Raw genomic sequence first — 18,437 nt, 5'->3', positions numbered from 1 at the left:
AGATAAGCAAAAATAAATGCTTTATGGTTATCATTTCCATAGATTTCAGATAACAGGAAGTTAGTGATGGTTTGATTTTTTTTTTCTTCATACCTATAATTTTAAAATAAGAACTCAATTTTTTTTAGCCAACCAAGATGATATTTACCTTCTTAAAAACATTATTACCTGTTAAAGAGTTGCCTGTTGAAGAAGTACATGAAAGGATTATTTTTAACTTTCTTGTACTGCTTATCCTAATGTTATTTTAAAATTAAGATATAATTCATGTACCATAAAATTTACTCCCTAATTTTATTATGAATATATAGATATTTCTATATTCCTTTATTATAATGGAAACATCTAGAGAATAGAGGTTCATATTATTTGAATGGTTTGATATGTTTTCAGCGCTTTAAGGGAAGCATATGTGAACCAGACAAGAACTGTAGTAGGGAAGAGAGAGATTTATGTAACTGATGCCAACACCAGCCTGAGAGTTATGTATAACAGTGATTTAAAGGAAGTGCAGGTGGACACAGAGAAGGGAAATGTTTATCTCACTGGGGAGACATAGTTCATGGAGGAGCATGGCATTTGAGTTGATCTTTAGAGGATCTCTCAAATGTTGAAGAGGAGGGTGAGTTACAGACCAAGATAATAAAATATGCACAGGCATGTAGATCTGTTGATGGATGTGGTGGGAGAACCAGATCATGAAGGCCCTGGGTGCTATTTTAAGAAATTTAGATTTTATTCTATGGCACTTATTTTAGCTGATGAGAGAGGCATAATTAGATACGTCTGAGATTTGGTGTTATGAAGAATGTTGTGACAGTGTGTTGGCAAAGAGACAATTTAGGAGGTATATAGAGATAAGCAAATGAACTAAGGCAGTTGCTTTGAGATTAGAAAGGGAAGAATGGGATATTTTGGAAGCAGACATCTATATATCTCGCTGAACAGTGCAGGGGTTGGAGGGACATTTGATCATGGGATACAAATTTAAATGTTGCATTTTACTATGTTTCCAATACTCCGATTTGTGACAGAGGGAAGATATACCTATACTACTAGAAATTAGGTGGATTCAGCAAGTCTTGAAGATATCTCTTTCTTTCCATACATAAAAGACTTTAGGAACTTGACTATTTCTTCATTTTCTTTAATTTTTACTGCTTGTTAGCTATTACCCAATTGTCTAATCTTTGGATTTGTTTTCATTTATGCATTTGGAAATGGTTGAATAATCAACATTTTGACTAAAGAATAGTCTTTTTGTTTCCAAATGAAACTGCCTCCCTATGCTGTGTTTTTGTGTTTCATTTTAAACTTGTGTAATAGAATTTAAAAAGAAAGAATTGAAGACATTGAGCACTGCAATATCAAACATTGCATGCTGTTATTTACAGGAAGACATTGTGCCATCTTAAAGTTTCCCCTTAATAACATTTAGTGGTTCGTCTTAGAAATTCAGAAGTCAGCCTGTGTTAAGCATGTATAAGAAACAGAAATGTCAAAAGTGGCACATGCAAAATCATTTGTTTTTGCTATGTAAATTTAGTGGAGAATCCAGTCAGTGAGACTCTTTGCACATTTGCATAATAAAACAATTAATATGAGATTTGGCTCCTCTAATGTTACTCATAGCTTATTTACAGGCATGATGGCCATTTTTGTTTGTAGCTCCCTTTAATAGGACATGTAACAAAAGAGGGTGTTGACTAGAACATAATGATTTTATAAATGGGTGGAAGAAAGTACCAGATTTGACAGACTTAACTTCTAAAATATTGCAGTAAAAAACTTGCTTTCATGCTTAAAACTTTTAAGCATTAAATAATGTTTAAAATAACTTATTTATACAAAAGTAATTTAATGAAATTAAAACTACTTTATGGACAACATACAATTAAAAGTTTAAAAATTAAAAATGTAAAGAGCACTCTCACTGGGTTTTTTAAAAGCAAGAATGATTTCATTAACTTGGTTTCTAAGGTAAACTTACTATTTGAGTCACATTTTTATAAAAGCAATTTTATTTTTAAACATTTGAAATTAGTTTTTGAGTACAGAATGTAAGAGCATGGAACAAAAATCCAAAGGCACAGAAGAGTATACAGTGAAATTGTTGCCTCCTTCCTTCAACACTCAGCTATCTTCCTCTCTTGTATATTATTCCAGAGATATTTTTCATTGTTTATTTTTAAATTCCTGAATCAAGACTTAGCCTGCCTATACCTGATGGTGAATTGCTGCATAAGAAATAAGCTTTAGGCCCAGAACAACCTAGGGAAATAGCTAGCCCTGTTCTCCTAAGTATGGTTTCCAGATCCATTGTGTCTTTTATTAAAGATTATGTTTTCTCAGCTTCTCCTCCACTTACAGCAGAGCTGCGGAAAATGGGAGGTGGTAATTGTAATCATCTTTCACTCATATTTACCCTAGGCAATGGCACATAACTTTTATGAAATGATGCATGCTAACAAAGCAAATTCCAGCAGAGAAATGCTCCTACAGAAAAATATCTAGTAGGGAGGGCAAAGGAGAGGTCAGGAATGGCCAGCCTTTTCTATCTGTGTTTCCACCCTGTTAGGCCAGCTCAGCTGGACCTCTTCTAAAACTTTACTTTTTAGTACTTGGCAGTATTTTGTTGACTTTGCCTTTTGCCACCCACCAAATCATAAGATTTTGTCCTAAACTTTGGGATTACCTGACTCTAAATTTACTGTTACTAGACTTGGTCTTTTATCTTTTTTGGGGTGGTATTTAATAGAATGTGATTACTATGCAGAAACTATAAATAATAATAGTCTTATATTTTTTCCTGTTTTTAAATTTTTCAATATATTTTTATTTTTGTACCAGTCATCTTTTATTGGGCATTATTCTCAATTAGGATATGAAAGGATTCAGCAATGATTAAGTTCCTCAAGAAGTGGTACAGAGAAGCTAATGGTCAGGAATGCAGAGTGTGCCCTCCATACTGGGTCCTCTTCGTTATTACTTGCATAGCTGCTAATGTTTGAGTTCCTTGTAAGAACGGTGGTATTTGAAAAGCATGTAAGTTGCCAGCACCAGAGAAGCCCCAGCATGCTTCCTTTGTTCCCATTGATATGCTTGTTGTAATACAGGTAGTAACCTATTTGAAATACTCAAATGTGCCTTTAGGGGTTAAGTCCTGCATCAGTATCCAGGTTGGCACTCCCCTGTTTTAAGATCCTTCACTGGTACAGCTGATGCCATCTTGAAGTCCTGAGTGTCTGCTGTCCTATTGTGATAAAATACACATAACATTAAATTTACCATCTTAACCATTTTTAAGTGTACAGTCATTGGTATTAAATAAATTCATAATGTTGTGAATGCTAAAATTCTTCCTTTGTGTGAATCATCCAGGCTTTCTGTTATGATTGGAAGTGGGAATGTTCTGTAAACTTTAAAGTTTGGAGAGGCAAATAGGAGTAAAGAGCAGAATGACCTCTAGACTCAGAATTTTGGAAATGTCTGCCCCATTTTATGTGTGAAGGGAATGACATGGTCTTGTTGAATGAAGTGACATGGTTGAGTGAAGTGATACATCCTATACTTACAACTATGGTTCCTGACTCTCATTCGAGTGTCTTTTTTTTTCTAAAGAGGGAGGAAGAGAGAGAGACAGAGACATCCATTGGGTTACCTCCTGTTCACGCCCCAACCAGGGATCTATCCCGCAACCTAGGTATGTGCCCTGATTGGGAATTGAACCCACTACCTCAGGGGATGATGCTCCAACCAACTGAGCCACACTGGCCAGGGCCCAGTCCAGTGCTTTTTGACTTTACCACATTACCAGCTATCTTAACTCATTTAGGCAATTCTGAAGTGAGGGTTTCCCCAGAATTCCATTTGACCTTCCCTAGATTATAGGTTAGGCAGGATAAAAATTCAGTCTCTTAGGGATTTGAAGCTGCTTTTCAAGAAATAGTTGGTATCTGTCTCTGTTTTTGTTTCTTTAAATCATTCATTGAATTCAGGAAAATCTTATGAAGTTCTTTAAAAAGTCTGGATGTCATGAATTTTCTTGTTTTCTTGACAAAAAGCTATGCTGATCTGTATTCAGTTTTTGCATGTTCTTCATTGACTCAAGTCATGTACATGGTAAATGTTTCTGACATGTTTAGGAACATTATGTTGAAAATTCAAACTAGATGTATTTGGCTGCTTCAACATATTCTGCTGGAAGAGAACATATTTAAATGAGAAAGTCTCGCCCTGCTGGTGTGGCTCAGTGGTCGAGCATTGACCCATGCACCAAGAGGTCTCCAGTTCAATTCCTGGTCAGGGCACATGCCCAGGTTGTGGGCCTGATCCCCAGTGGGGGGGCATGCAGGAGGTGGCCAGTCAATGTTCTCTCTCATCGTAGTTTCTTTCTCTCCCTCTCTCTCTTTCTCTCTCTTTTTCTCTAACATCAATAAAGAAAAATTTTAATTAAAATAAATAAATAAATGAGAAAGTTTCCAATGAAAAGAAAAAGTTTTAGGTCATTTGTTTTAGTAAAATAGATTATAGAACTCATGGCCCCAATTTTCCATTATTTTCAAGAAATGGGCTATTACATACGGCACAATCAAGAAAGAAGTCTGTTATATTAGAAATGTTAGTGTTTTGATCTAATTTTGTAATGAAACTCACTTATCAAATAAGATTTTAGCCATCAAGAATGCATTTTATCTATGTTGCATATATCAAGGACTTTGAATGGAATTTATCAGATTTTTTTTTTAAATGTTTGTCTATGGCCTTTGGTTCATGAGAACAGTTTTAGAAGGCACTTTTCAAGATAGCCTGGTCTTTTCAAAATAAAGCTCTCTATAGTACATCCTTCTGAGGAACTGAAAAGATTCATCATTATGGTGAGGGGGTTTAAATAAAATTAATTTCTTTTGATCTTACTATGAATATAAGACACCTTTTAATCTTTATTAAAAATCAGGTTTTTTTTGCATCCTCACCTGAGGACATTTTTTTGCATTTACCTTCAGACAGAGTGGGAGGGAGAGGCGGGAAGAAAGAGAGAGACGTCTATATGAGAGAGACACATTGAGTGGTTGCCACCCACACGACCCCAACTGGGGCCGAGGACAAACTGCAACCAAGGTACGTGCCCTTAGCGGGAACCGAACCCGGGACACACTGGTCCGCAGGCCGATGCTCTAACCACTGAGCAAACCAGCCAGGGCTAAAAATCAGTTTTAATAGGAGCAAGTCCAAGGTCAAGGTATTTACTGGAGAACTTTGAATTCAGTGTTTTATAAAGTTGATTTAAACTGCTTAGGGACTAGCTGTATTTCATGGTGACAGTATTTATTTAAAATCTCATAGTTCAACTTTTGCAAAAACCATGTAATATTTCTTTTAACTTATTGATGTTTTTTAAAAGCTTCTGCTAGTGTTTATTCCCTCAGATTTTGGTTTATAGAGAATAAAATATTGATTAAATAGTAACTTCATTTGCCTGAAATTTTTTGGTTCCTCCAGTGAGAGGAGGACCAAATGATTAATAAAAATACAAATGGATTTCAGAGCCCAGCCCATGTGGCCCAGTAGTTGGGCATTGACCCATGCACCAAGAGGTTGCTGGTTCAAGTCCCGGTCAGGGCACATGCCCAGGTTGTGGGCCCGATCCCCAGTGGGGGACATGTAGGAAGTGGCCAATCGATGTTCTAATTGATGTTTCTATCTCTCTCTCCCTCTCCCTTCTGTTCTCTCTAAAAATCAATAAAGAAAAAAAATTTAAAAGAAAAACAACAAATGGATTTCAGGGATGTATTGGAATCAGTAACTTCTAAGTGCATCCTGTTGTCAGTGCACATTGACCCCAGTGTCTTCGTAGTCTCTATACTTGGAATCAGTATTCAGAATGAAGACCCTACTATCTTTTCTAAAAATTTTATTTTTAGTTACAGTTGACATAACAATATTGTGTTTCAGGTATACCACAGAGTGATTAGACATTAAAATATCTTACAAGTGATCACCCCAATAAGACTGTACTATCTTATGACTTTACAAGTCATAAGCAGTAAAGATACTATATTCATGAAAGTATATGAAACTGGAAGTTGCAGTGATGGTTTTTAAGATTTAGGGGGTGGCATGGAAGAGAAGGCTACATTTATTTGGCTTATTACTATATGAGTTAACATTTATTTGCTATTTCTGGTCAGAATAATTTTATATGTCTTCCCAAACTGTTTTTCTTTTGGTCATCTACTACATTTTCTTTTAATGAAGTTTAATCATAAGGGTTTGGGCCTTCTCTTCAGGGAGACTGTTGTATAGAGGGATGGCTTTTGAACAAATTACCTGCATAGTTTGAAGTCTCATAGGAATGCCCTAGACTACGATTACTCCTCCCCCAAAATACATATGTAATTTAAAAATTTCTAGTAACCAATTTTAAAAAAGAAACGGGAAATTAATTTTAATAATATATTTAACAGTTTAAAAATATCTTTCAACATGTACTCAATATTAATGAAATATTGACTCATTGAAATATTGAGTCTGTGAAAAATTAATGAGACATTTTGCTCTTTTCTATATGCCAAGTCTTTGAAATCCTATGTGCATTTTACACAATAGTACATATCAGTTCAGGTTAACCACATTTCAGGTATTCAGTGTCACATGTGACTGACTAGTGGCTGCCAAATTGGACAGCACAATCTTAGAATCTTTCTCTTTTTGTCCTGTCAGTGTTGAGGAGTCTTCTACTAGAAGTTTATTTTTGGGGGGCTAACATCTTGCTATCTCTATGTATACGCTTCTGTTATTAAAAGGAAAATGAAACACTTTAAGAGAAAAACAAACATCCTGAGGCATGATAGTTTTAACCATTTTTTGCCTTTATAATATGATAATCAAAAACAAATGCTTCTGAAGAAATGCAGATGTTATTGAATGAGAAATTTAGAAGGCAAGTTCAGTTGGTTGTACTAAAGTGGGGGGGGGGGGGAGAGTCAGCATTGAATAGTCCAAATAGGACAGGTTTTGCTATGAGACAGATCTTCGAATCCTGTTGGCCTCGAGCACATTACTTAACTTCTCTGAGCCTTTTTACTTTGTTTATGTGTAGAATTGGGGCACAGCTACCTATCTCTTAAGTTGCTATGAAGATCAAATGAGATTATGCCTCGCTGGTGTGGCTCAGTGGTTGAGTATCAGCCCATACACGAAGTGGTTGCCTGTTCAAATCCCGGTCAGGACACATGCCCAAGTTGCAGGCTCAGTCCCCTGTGGGGGGCATTTGGGAGGCAGCCAATCAATGTTTCTCTCTTATCGATGCTTCCATCTCTCCCTCTCTAAAATAATCAATAAAAACATTTTTTAAAAAACGATTAAATAAGATTATATGTAAATATGTCCTGTGTATTTGATACTTAGGTGCTCAGAAAATTTATGTTAAATTGAAAAATGATTATTGCTTACTTATATTCCCTACTCCCAAATTTCCGCTTATGAGAAAGAAAGAGGAAGGAGGCATGGCTAAAATGAACATTGAAATATATTCAAGAACTTAAGCCCATGTACTGTATTGACTAGGATTAAGTGTTTGTCTAGAACAAACTAGTCCCTGAACATTGTAGTTAATTGAGATTTTAATTCAGGACCATTATCTGAAAGATTCAGAAAGTGATGGTATGAAATAGGTTGTACTGTACATTGTTTAAATAGTGAGAAATGAGTTTTGCCTATTTTATTTCGGTGTACTTTTTCCATTAATTAGTAAAAATAGCATATGTAAATGTTTCTAAATTTGTTTCAATTAAGAGAAAAATCTCAATTATTAAAGATACTTCTTTTTCTAGATAGACTACAAATACATTGCTTTTCATTAAGTTTTATTGTAAGGTTATTGCAATTTGGAATTTAAATTTGTTTTGCATCTCCTGTGGCATGCTTGCCTACCAAGTACATTAATGATTGTAAACTTGTGTAGTAGTTGGAACTAAGGAAAACTTTTCTAAATGGAAGAAAACTGCCGCTCTGTGACCAAACTTTGTTACAGTGCAAGTGACCTGTTGTTCTGGTTCAGGTATTAACATCAACTTGTATATTTAGATAGAATGACATTAGCTGTATGATGTGTTCTTAATCTATTTAGTAGGAGGGAATTTTCTTTCTTTGTTAATCCTCATCTGAGGATACTTTTCTATAAATTATAGATGGAATGGAAGGGAGGGAGGGAGGGAGGGAGAAACATCGATGTGAGAGAGACACATTGATTGGTTGTCTCCTGCATGACTCTTATTGGGGCTGGGGATAGAACCTGAAACTCAGGTAGGTACCCTTGACCAGTAATTGGACCTGGGACCCTTTGGTCCATGAGTCAACACTCTAACTGCTAAAGCAAACCAGCCAGGGCGAGGAAGGAGTTTTTAATCATACGTACAGGGTGGGGCAAAAAGAAGGTTTACAGATGTGAGTATGCAAAATACAAGAGTTTATTCTTATATTATTTATTAATTATATTATTTTCCATATAACTGTAAACCTACTTTTGCCCCACCCTGTATATATTTTTTTATTTGCTATACATTTTGAGAAATTTACTTTATTTGAAAATTTGAGACATCATTGAAATGTGTGGGAAGGCATAGAGAGATCTGAATAGATGATTAGATTAGATACAAGCTTTTCAAAACTGTATACTCACCCATATGTAGGCCACATCTATAGTAATGTTCTTGGAAATCAGTCACATTTGAAAATCTAGTTCTTTGCCAACAGCATCTGGTTCCACTTTACGTTACATACTTTGAAAGTACTTCTTGAATTTTATAAAAGCAAACCATATGACAAGCTTTCCTTACCTGATTGAAAGTTGTTTACAGTTATAGTTGAACTTTAACAAATTTAACATAACTAAAGGCATAATTGTCTAAATGCATGGATTATCACAACACCTCATAGAGAAAAGATTCCTCTATCAGCTTTTAAAATTTGTCCAGACTTTTACATTATTCTAGTGACCCCTTAAAAGGTCTTATTTATGAAACATTCTTTCAGGTTTGTGAAATTTTGAAGGTGCTGACCTGATTGGAATACCCTAGTAATGCACAATCAAGAAATGTGTTGCTTGATCTGATTGGCATTCCCCTACCAATTTCTTACACCTCCCAACTGCTGTTATTGGTTATATACTTGTGCATATGTTTGTCATAGCTGACCCTAAGCTTTTGATATGCAGGTGTCTTATGATTATAGTATTCTAGGGCTTGCAACCTCAAAGATTTATGAGATGATTTTAAGTGGCATAGATCTAGGCTAACCTGTCAACTAGGTAAATATGTCTTTGGTTCTCTTAAGATTCCCTTCTCAACACCCCCTTTTTAGCTTTCCTTTACTTTTCCAGCCTCTTAACTTCCCTGGTGGCTAACCTATCTCAGACAATCCCTGCTGAAATGTTAGCTGACCAGTTTACTGCTTTTTCAGAGACATTTACATTTTAAAAGTGATATCTTTTTAATAACAAGACTTTTAAGGCTCCTCGTATAATTGTGGAATTACAAGAATTAGGGTATATTTTCTGGACTTTTGGCCCAAGTTTGTTGCCAGGATTGTAGAACCCCACTGTCCAATACAGTAGCCACTAGCTCTGTGTGGCTATTGGCCACTTGAACTGTAGCTACACTTAATTGAGATGCACTAAGTGTAAAATACACACTGGATTTCTAAGACTTAATGTGGGGAAAAAGAATGTAAAATACTCAATGTTTTATATTTATTACAGGTTGAAATGAGGGTATTTGAGATTAAATAAAATACATTAAAATTAACTTAATCTTTTTTTTTTTTTACTTTTTAAATGTGGCTACCAGAAAATTTAAAAGTATTTGTGGCTCACATTATATTTCTATTGGACAATGCTGCTGTAAAAACAAGAGAGTTTATATTGTGGTCTTATTGGTCTGGTGGGAACTTGCAGAGGTTCAGGGAAATGCTCCCTGGGGATGCCTTGGCTGCAGTTATTTCAGCTGACTTGGCTGGGCCACTTTGTATTTCAGGGCTGTTTTGAGGGCTATTGCTTACAAGTAGCTACTACCTCTCTTCCTTCTCTAACTCTCACAGTTCATGAGGTATTAAAAAAAATTACTCTACCACCACTTCTAATGGTTGCTAATTTCTGTCCAGCTTCTTAAATACAGGTGATTTAAAAAATTAAATTTATAGCTACTATTTATTGGGCACCTTCCATGTATTAGATACTGTGCCAGATACTTTATGTAAAATATTTAATCTTCACATCAGTTCTGCAAGATTGATATTACAACATAAAGAGATTCAGGTATATAGTAACTTTGTGGTGTGTCAGCCAGTAAGTAGCAGAATCAGGATTCCAACCCAAGTCTGCCTGGTTCTAGAGCCATTGTTCTTTCTGTTATATTATGCTCTTCTTGTGTTTTCCATTAACTGTGTGTCCTTTATCTTGAAGCAAAGTACCATATATAAAGGGGTCTCTTGCCAAATGGTGTTGACTGATCCTGGAGTTATTTTCCTTTGTCTTGGTGAATAATTTCAGTGCCCCTCACTCCAGGACACCCTTCTCCCCTGTCTGGTACCTAGTGAGTGATCCCGACACCATTGAAGAGACTTTTTGACAGCCTATTGAGCAAGCTAGATCATTGAAAAGCTACTTGTGAAAGAGCATCTTTCCTATCCTGAAAATCAACAAAGAATATTTCATATGCTTTCAGGGAGAGATACAAGAAGAGTCTCCTTCTCTAAATACCAGAAATACAAAATCTTAGATTTCAGAGACTGGCCATAGAAGGAAAGGGCTTTTTATAGACAGAGGGTTGAAGTAAAATAATGGGATAGAATAAGCGTATTGAGCTGGATAAGTCTTGTATAATCCTAGGTCATCTCTTAATGGCTGTGTCCTTGACATTGTTGCATTAAGAATGAGAGCAAAGGGAAATAGTCCATGTGTTGGCATGATAGTCTGTAAATTAGAATAGATATAATCAGAACTCATGAGTGCTCTGGGAGGCTGGATGCTGCATTTACTCACTATTGCTTTCCCTTGGTATCAAGCAAGTTGTGGTGACTTTGGAAAGATAGAGAAAAGGAAGAACAAAGATCTTTGAAGAGTAAAAATAGACTGGATGTGGGCTGCAGGGAGGTTTGGGCAAGTTCAAACTGCAAAGTCCTTTATACCTACATATGTACATTATATGTATACTAAAAGCTATGTAAACTGTAAAATACTATTATTTAAGAAAAGAAACTGTGATGTACTGGAAAGAAAATAACATTTCTAACTAGGTGTTCTGGATTCAATTTTCCCAGCTCCATTACCCTTACTGGGTAACTTTAGGAAAGTATAGAATCAGATTATAATTGTATTTTTACATATCTTGCCTTTTTTTCACGATTTAATAAGATTGTGATGAATGTTTAAAAACTTTGTGTGCATTCCTGTGCTATATAGGTGTTGTTACTGTTTATATACCATTAATTATTTGCTCTTCATCTGAAGTATTGCCTATATGAAACTTCTTTGAGAAGGAAAAATGTATACCTAAGAATACACACATTATGATTAAGGAAGTGAGAGTTAAATTAAATGGCCAACCTAAATAGGGCTAATTTGGCTTTCATTCCTAATCTTTATAAAAGGGACAGTGGCAGCCTTGTGGGAGAAGGGAATGCAGGCCTAAGTACTTATTTAATTTAATCATTCATCCCTTTAACCCCTTTTAAAACTTGACTTTTGTAGGTCAATTATATAATGCATGAGCAGGAGAATACACACATGGTGTTTCTCTTTTAAGAGAAAAGCTCTATTGAATGGCTATTTTAGAAAAAGATTTTGATATATTCATAGTAATAAACCTGGTTTGCATTTCTTTGAGGGTCATGGTCTTCAACTTCCGACCTAGTAAAGGGTTGCTATAACTACCAGATGTCAGTCTTTCCTAATCCAGAGTTAGATGCCAACAGACTAGTACAGAATAGATGTAAACACAATTTAAGCACAGAATTTGAAGTATTATTTAAACTGTTCATCTAGGAAATTTAGCATAAAGAGGACAAGTTGAATATATTCGTGTTACCATATAATTGTTTGGTTCTCAGGGCAGTTCCAGAATGCATCTTTAATGTGTGTTCCATGTTCAATGCTGGGTACAGGGATATTTTGCCAAGTGCCAGTTTGAAATTTACTTGGGATCCATCCAGCTGGCAGATCGGTTGTACTAATCAGATGAGCTCATTTCTGGGGAATGGATTTCATAGCAGGAGCAGTGTTCTTAACTTATTTTTAAAGTAACTATACTTTAACTTTTAATTTAAAATTTTCATGTGCTTTAATAAAATGTATATAGTATAAACATTGTAATATATATAGTACAAATACTTCATGCATGTTTGTAAATAATAAATAGCAGGCACAATAAGTTCATTGTATTGTACTCACTTGTTTTTCGTTTCTATTTTGAGTTCCTGGGATCACAGCTTGCTTCCTTTTTAATCTGTAGGAACAAGAAAGATGCTGAAGTGCAGATGAGTTAAGCCTAATAATTTGGGTAACTAACTTTCTGTGTGGAATAAACTCTAAACTAATACTCTGTTTAAGGTAAACAGGTAGATAGGCCTCGTCAAAGATCACTTGGCACATTTTAAAAGGAATTCAAACATCATACGTGGGATTAGACTTGAAGAACTAATATGGATCCTTTTTAACCTGAAGATTAGCCTTATAGTATAAGTGTAATACATTGTCATTTTCACATTAGAAACCTCATGCCCCAAAGTAGAATTTCCCACAGTATGTTTTGTAGGTCATTAAATCTAAGAGATTTCCCAGGAAAAGTTGTTCCAAATATGTTTGGGAAACTACTTTCTGCACTCTTCTGAAGGTTCATAATGCACATCAGCATAGCAAAGACTGAGAAGTATTGCTAAGTACTGGGTTTACCTTTGGGAAAAATACTCCATGTACTGCAAATATGCCACATAGACCAAGGAAATCAATCTCTAGTAAAATATATTAATAGCCCATGGAACTCTTGTTTTTTAGAACATACTTGGGGGAAACAATGACTTTAAGTAATGTGTTAGCAGTTCTCAAGAGTTTATGTTTGTGATTAATTTTTTTAAAAATCACAATTAAAATTATATTTGGCAGTTATAGATAGCCTGGGAGATATAATGCTTGTGTATAAAAATTTTGTTTTAAAATTTGTATTATAAGTCAGTTTTACATAGAAATAGTCATTTCTATGGGATATGTCTTTATTTATTATTTTATTTTTTTTATTAACTTATTTTTGTTACAAATGTTTCTCCTTTTTCCCCCCATTGACACCTTTCTCCCCATCCCCCACCCCATCCCCAGCTTTGTTGTCCATGTCCATGGGGTATGTCTTTAAATTGATATTATCTTTGAGGGGCATTCAGATGTTTTACCATATATTTAAAATTTTATATTTACTGTGGTTAGGCCAGATAATATTGTTTTGCAGGCTGTTTTCAAATTTAAATTAAAAATTTCTCAAGAACAAATAAAATGTAATTGTTTTAAATTCATTAGGTAAAGAGACATTTCAGTAGCAGTTAAACTAATCTGTAATTGTTTTTATTTGAACTGGAAGGAAAACCAGAGCTTTTCAATAGCCCAAGATATTGCCATGTAATTAATTCTATTTTGAGACTGTCAACTTAGACAGTAACAGTATAAGCATAAACAAATTACTTATCTATACCAAAGCTTACTATCTATATTCCCTAACTTGAGTATATATCAAGGGTTTTAAACATTTTGCTTTCCATGAATTCCTTAAAAGTGACATCTCAGAATGGTTTTTAAAATGTTATAGCTAAATGTGGATCTTGAATCATCCCCAGGTTAGAAAAATGGAAAGTTATGTCATATTGTGAGTAAGAAAATACTAAATATATTCAGGTTTCTAAGTTTGAGCCAGAACATAAATTAAATCAAACAAGCTTAACCAGCCATGTTTCACGTTTGGGGGCATGTAATATATACATGTAACCTCCTGCTGGAAAAGAAATAGTTCTCTTACCATTAACCACCAAACCAAACCATGAGACAATATTTTATTTTTAGTTGTATTTGGAAAACCATGTATCTGTTAGCTTTGGCTTGCCATTTACTGAATAACTAAAAATGGCATGTTTAATGCTAAGTAGTATTTATGACTAGGCCATCAAACCCCAGATGGAATTGAGGTGGGGATTCTTTCATACTGAAATATAAAATAAATATTTTTTCCTTAGTGTTAAATTAGACAGTACAAGATCCTTAAACTTAACTCTTTTATGGAATATAACATCATCTTATGGAACATATGGATCTTCCATATGGTTTCCTTTCTTCAGCAGGTCCATCCACTCAGCTTCCCTTGGCTGCTAATAACTCTTTTTCATTGATATTCCCTTTCCACTTCCATTGCCCAATCCCACCCCATCAGCATCCCATGTTTTAAAAGAATTACAGGTATTAGGGAATAGACCCACTAGAACAATCTTTATTCTAAAGGATATTGCGTGGTGAGGAAGCCTAAAGATCAGAGTGAAAACTAACTAGGAAGCCTAAAGATCAGTGATAACTAACTACCAGGAAGGAACTGCTCAGCAGCAGAAGTGGGACCAAAAACTCTAAAGCCAAGTTAGAATAGCTCAGTAAACAGAAACTGCACATGTGGAGCTGTCCTCTACCTGTAGTGGGACCAGCTCTCCTTTCTACCACCAGGGATAGCATGAGTCCTTTTAGACTAGTGGTTCTCAGGGCTCATTTTAATTTTAAATACAAGCATACCTCAGATATATTACAGTTTGGTTCCAGACCACTGCAAAAACGTGAGTCGTAATATTTTTGCTGATGGAGGGTCTTGCCTTTAATTTGTACAGAACACAAGACTGCCAAGCACAATAAAGTGGAACAATAAAATGAGATATGCCCCTAGACTAGGCCCTCAAAATCAATACCAGCTAACATCATACACCTCACCGAATTAGCCTGACCAAATATAGCAGGCTAATTTTTATTTTTATTTTCAATGTCATTTTTAAAAATTTATTTATTTTTGTTACAGGTGTTTCTCCTTTTTCTCCCGTTGACACCCTCCTCCCCATTCCCTCCACTACCGCCCACACACAGTATTGTTCTCTATGTCCATTGGTTATGCAAATTTACATATAAGTTCTTTGGTTTATCTCTTCTTTTCCCCCAGCCCCTTTGAGGTTTGTCAGTTTGAACCCTACTTCTGTGTCTCTGGGTCTATTTTGTTCATCAGCTTATTTTGTTCATTATATTCCACAAATAAATGAGATCATGTGATATTTGTCTTTCTCTGTTTGGCTTATTTCGTTTAGCATAATACTCTCCAGGTCCCTCCATGTCACCGCAAAGGATAAGAGATCTTTCTTTCTTACAGCTGTATAGTATTCCGTTGTGTATATATACCACAGCTTTTTTATCCATTCATTTGTTGGACACTTGGACTGTTTCCAGATCTTAGCAATTGTAAATAGTGCTAGCAGGCTAAATTTTAAGTTGATAATTTAGTATGGCCCTCAAATGGTGTTATAAATATCCAAATGGCCCTTGGCAGAAAAAAGGTTCTCCATCCCTGCATGATTTCCACTTTCTGGGGGTAATGCCATATATGTGATCTTCTAAATTCATATTGGCTTTTTTTGTTTGTTTAGTTTTTTGTTTTTTTAATCCTCACCCGAGGACATTTTTCTCTATTTTGTTCAGATAGAGTGGGAGGGAGAGAGAGGAAGAGAGAGAAACATTGACATGAAAGGGACACATTGAGTGGCTGCCACCCACACGACCAACCAGGGCCGGGGACAAACTGCAACCGAGGTACGTGCCCTTAGCGGGAACTGAACCCGGGTCTCTCTGGACCGCGGGCCAACGCTCTAACCGCTGAGCCAAACCAGCCAGGGCCATATTGGCTTTTTAAGGTATGAAAGTATTCCTTAGAGGGGTGTGCAGATCATTGCCCAGCAGTAGTAAGTAATGTCATGACCAATCTGCTAGAGTTAGAAGTTAGGTGGGGCGAAACAGAGTATCCTTCTTCAACTATTGCTTTAGCCACAAACAATATAGCCTCTTTTGTAATGATTTCCTACCTGAGCCATGATTAATCAGAGGTAACCAAGTACGGAGTTCTGAGGACAAGCAGGAGAGTTTTCTGGGGGATAGAGAGTTATAGGAGCACTAGGTGCATCATAATAAAGAAAATGTTAGTTGGGAAAAACTGTTTCATAGACCTCAAAGGTTGTGTAGTTCAGTGTTCTAATTTTACACAGTAAGAAATAGAACATTCCCTGCACTTACCGAAGGTCAAATGGCTAGTTAATCACAGATCACTGGACCACTCTTTCCATCTTGCCTCAAAGCTTCTGCTGCTCTTTGACACCGGCATGAAGGGAAATTTTGTGGCACACTCTAGTGGTAACTAGCCACATAGTTCAGCTTCTTACCAAATTAGAAGCATAAAATATTTAGTTTTTAAATAATGGTTTTTAGTAATTTAAAATGTATATAAATTCAAAGAAATCACTGCCATATAACATATACTGTGTGCATGTGTGTCTTCAGCACTATTTATTTTTTTAAGTAGTTTGTTTCTGACTGAAAAAGTAATACAAGCTCATTATAAAATGTTTGAAAAATACAGATACAAGTTAGTAAATTAAAACCAGGAATAAACCACCCAGCGATAGCCTGTTGTATTAGAATAGACTATCTGTGCTTATAAACACCTCCAAAATTCAGTGATTTAATGCAGTGGTTTACTTTTCACTATGTGCAGTTCAGCATAGATTGTGAAGGGGGTAGGAGAGAGTTTGTTCTCATACCTAGGCTCATTCATCCAGTGGCTTCATCCCTAAGGCCTTTAAATCCTGCATTGGATCGTAGATCTTATGCAACCAGCTGGTAAGTGAGGAAAGTGAGACCATGAAGGAACCCATTGTAGTTTATAGGAACTGGCACTCAAACCTGGGACAAGAGTCTAAAAACAATTTTGTATCTTACTATATTAAAACATTTACTTACCATTTGCCCCTAGTCATGAAATATCATTGGAATATTATGAAACCCTTACAGACAGTCTCACTATTAACCATATGGTTTTTAAACATACATGAAAGACAGCTTCTCTACTTCAGCTGATCTTTAAAAGCACATTTTCGCCCTGGCTGGTTTGGCTCAGCGGTTAGAGCATCGGCCTGAGGTCCAGAGAGACCCAGGTTCAGTTTCCGCTAAGAGCATGTACCACAGTTGCAGTTTGTACCGGCCCTGGTTGGGTCGTGTAGGAGGCAGCCACTTAATGTGTCCCTTTCACGTCGATGTTTCTCTTTCTCTCTTCCTCCCTCTCTCCCTCCTGCTCTATCTCAAGATAAATGCAAAAAAAAACAAAACACATTTTCTTGATGCCCTCTTTCTGAAGGTGTGTGTGTGTGTGTGTGTGTGTGTGTTAAAATGTTTTATATTCTTTGACTAATTCTCCCAAGAATTTACCAAGAGAGCAAAAATGTAAAAAGTTGTATGCATAGGGATGAAAATTATATCTGTAAAATAGTAAAAAACTAGAAAAACCCTGAACATACTGAAACAGCCTGGTCAAATAAATTTTGGTTACTATACATGACATTGGAATCCATATGTAGCCATTAGCAGTGATGATTTTTATTTGCTTAGAAAGATGTCACAACAAGTACAATAGGTAGAGGACATGTGTAATATGTAAAATTGAACATGTGAATGTATGTGAAGAGATAGGTGTCTTTATGTGTGTATGAAGGATGTTTACCAGAATATTAACAATGATTGAGTTAGATTTTTTTTTTGGTCAGCTTTTCAGAAATATTTCAGTATTTAATTTTAACAATGGGCATGAATCGTTTTAGTAAAATTATGATTAGAAGATTAATATGCTCAGGGTTTTTATATATTGATTTACTCAGATGTTCTCTATAGTATGTTTTCAACCTCAAAGTTACACATTCTTTAATTATTATGGGACAGAATTATAAAGTCATATTTGTCCTGTGGAGGAAGTCCCAATATAGTCAGAGCTCCAGACATAGTGTGTAATGATCCTTTGCCCATGAGGAACTAGCTTAAATGCTGAACTTATAAACCTTACACATGGGAACTACGTTCATTTGTGGACTGCAGGCCCTATTATATGATATATTTTTGGACTGTTGCTGTGTTTTCTTACTGAATCATTTCTTCCAGAGTTATTGTCATGTGTTTCTTCTATTTATTTACTACTCTATCCCTACCAGTCCATTATATTCTTTCTTTGAAAATGGATTTGGTCTTTAATCATAGTTAAAATGTGCATACAGGACCTGAAGTAACTCCAGAGCCCAAAGTCATATCCTTTCCGTCCCCTTCTCACCTTCACAGATAACAG

The 18,437-nt window shown here is 35.6% G+C and overlaps 1 protein-coding gene and 1 pseudogene across 3 annotated transcripts in view; one reads left to right on the top strand and one right to left on the bottom strand.

Annotated features, from left to right (window-relative positions):
• The window catches only part of ADD3 (adducin 3), a 126,331-nt gene that overhangs the window by 15,937 nt on the left and 91,957 nt on the right, over positions 1-18,437 (top strand). The gene's annotated exons all lie outside the window — the stretch shown is intronic.
• LOC118632695 lies at positions 2,986-3,228 on the bottom strand (annotated as a pseudogene).

Source organism: Molossus molossus, unplaced genomic scaffold, assembly GCF_014108415.1.
Source record: "Molossus molossus isolate mMolMol1 unplaced genomic scaffold, mMolMol1.p scaffold_m16_p_17, whole genome shotgun sequence".
Classification (NCBI taxonomy): domain Eukaryota; kingdom Metazoa; phylum Chordata; class Mammalia; order Chiroptera; family Molossidae; genus Molossus; species Molossus molossus.
The sequence above is the reverse complement of the archived record's forward strand: the minus strand, read 5'-3'. Positions and strand labels throughout refer to the sequence as shown.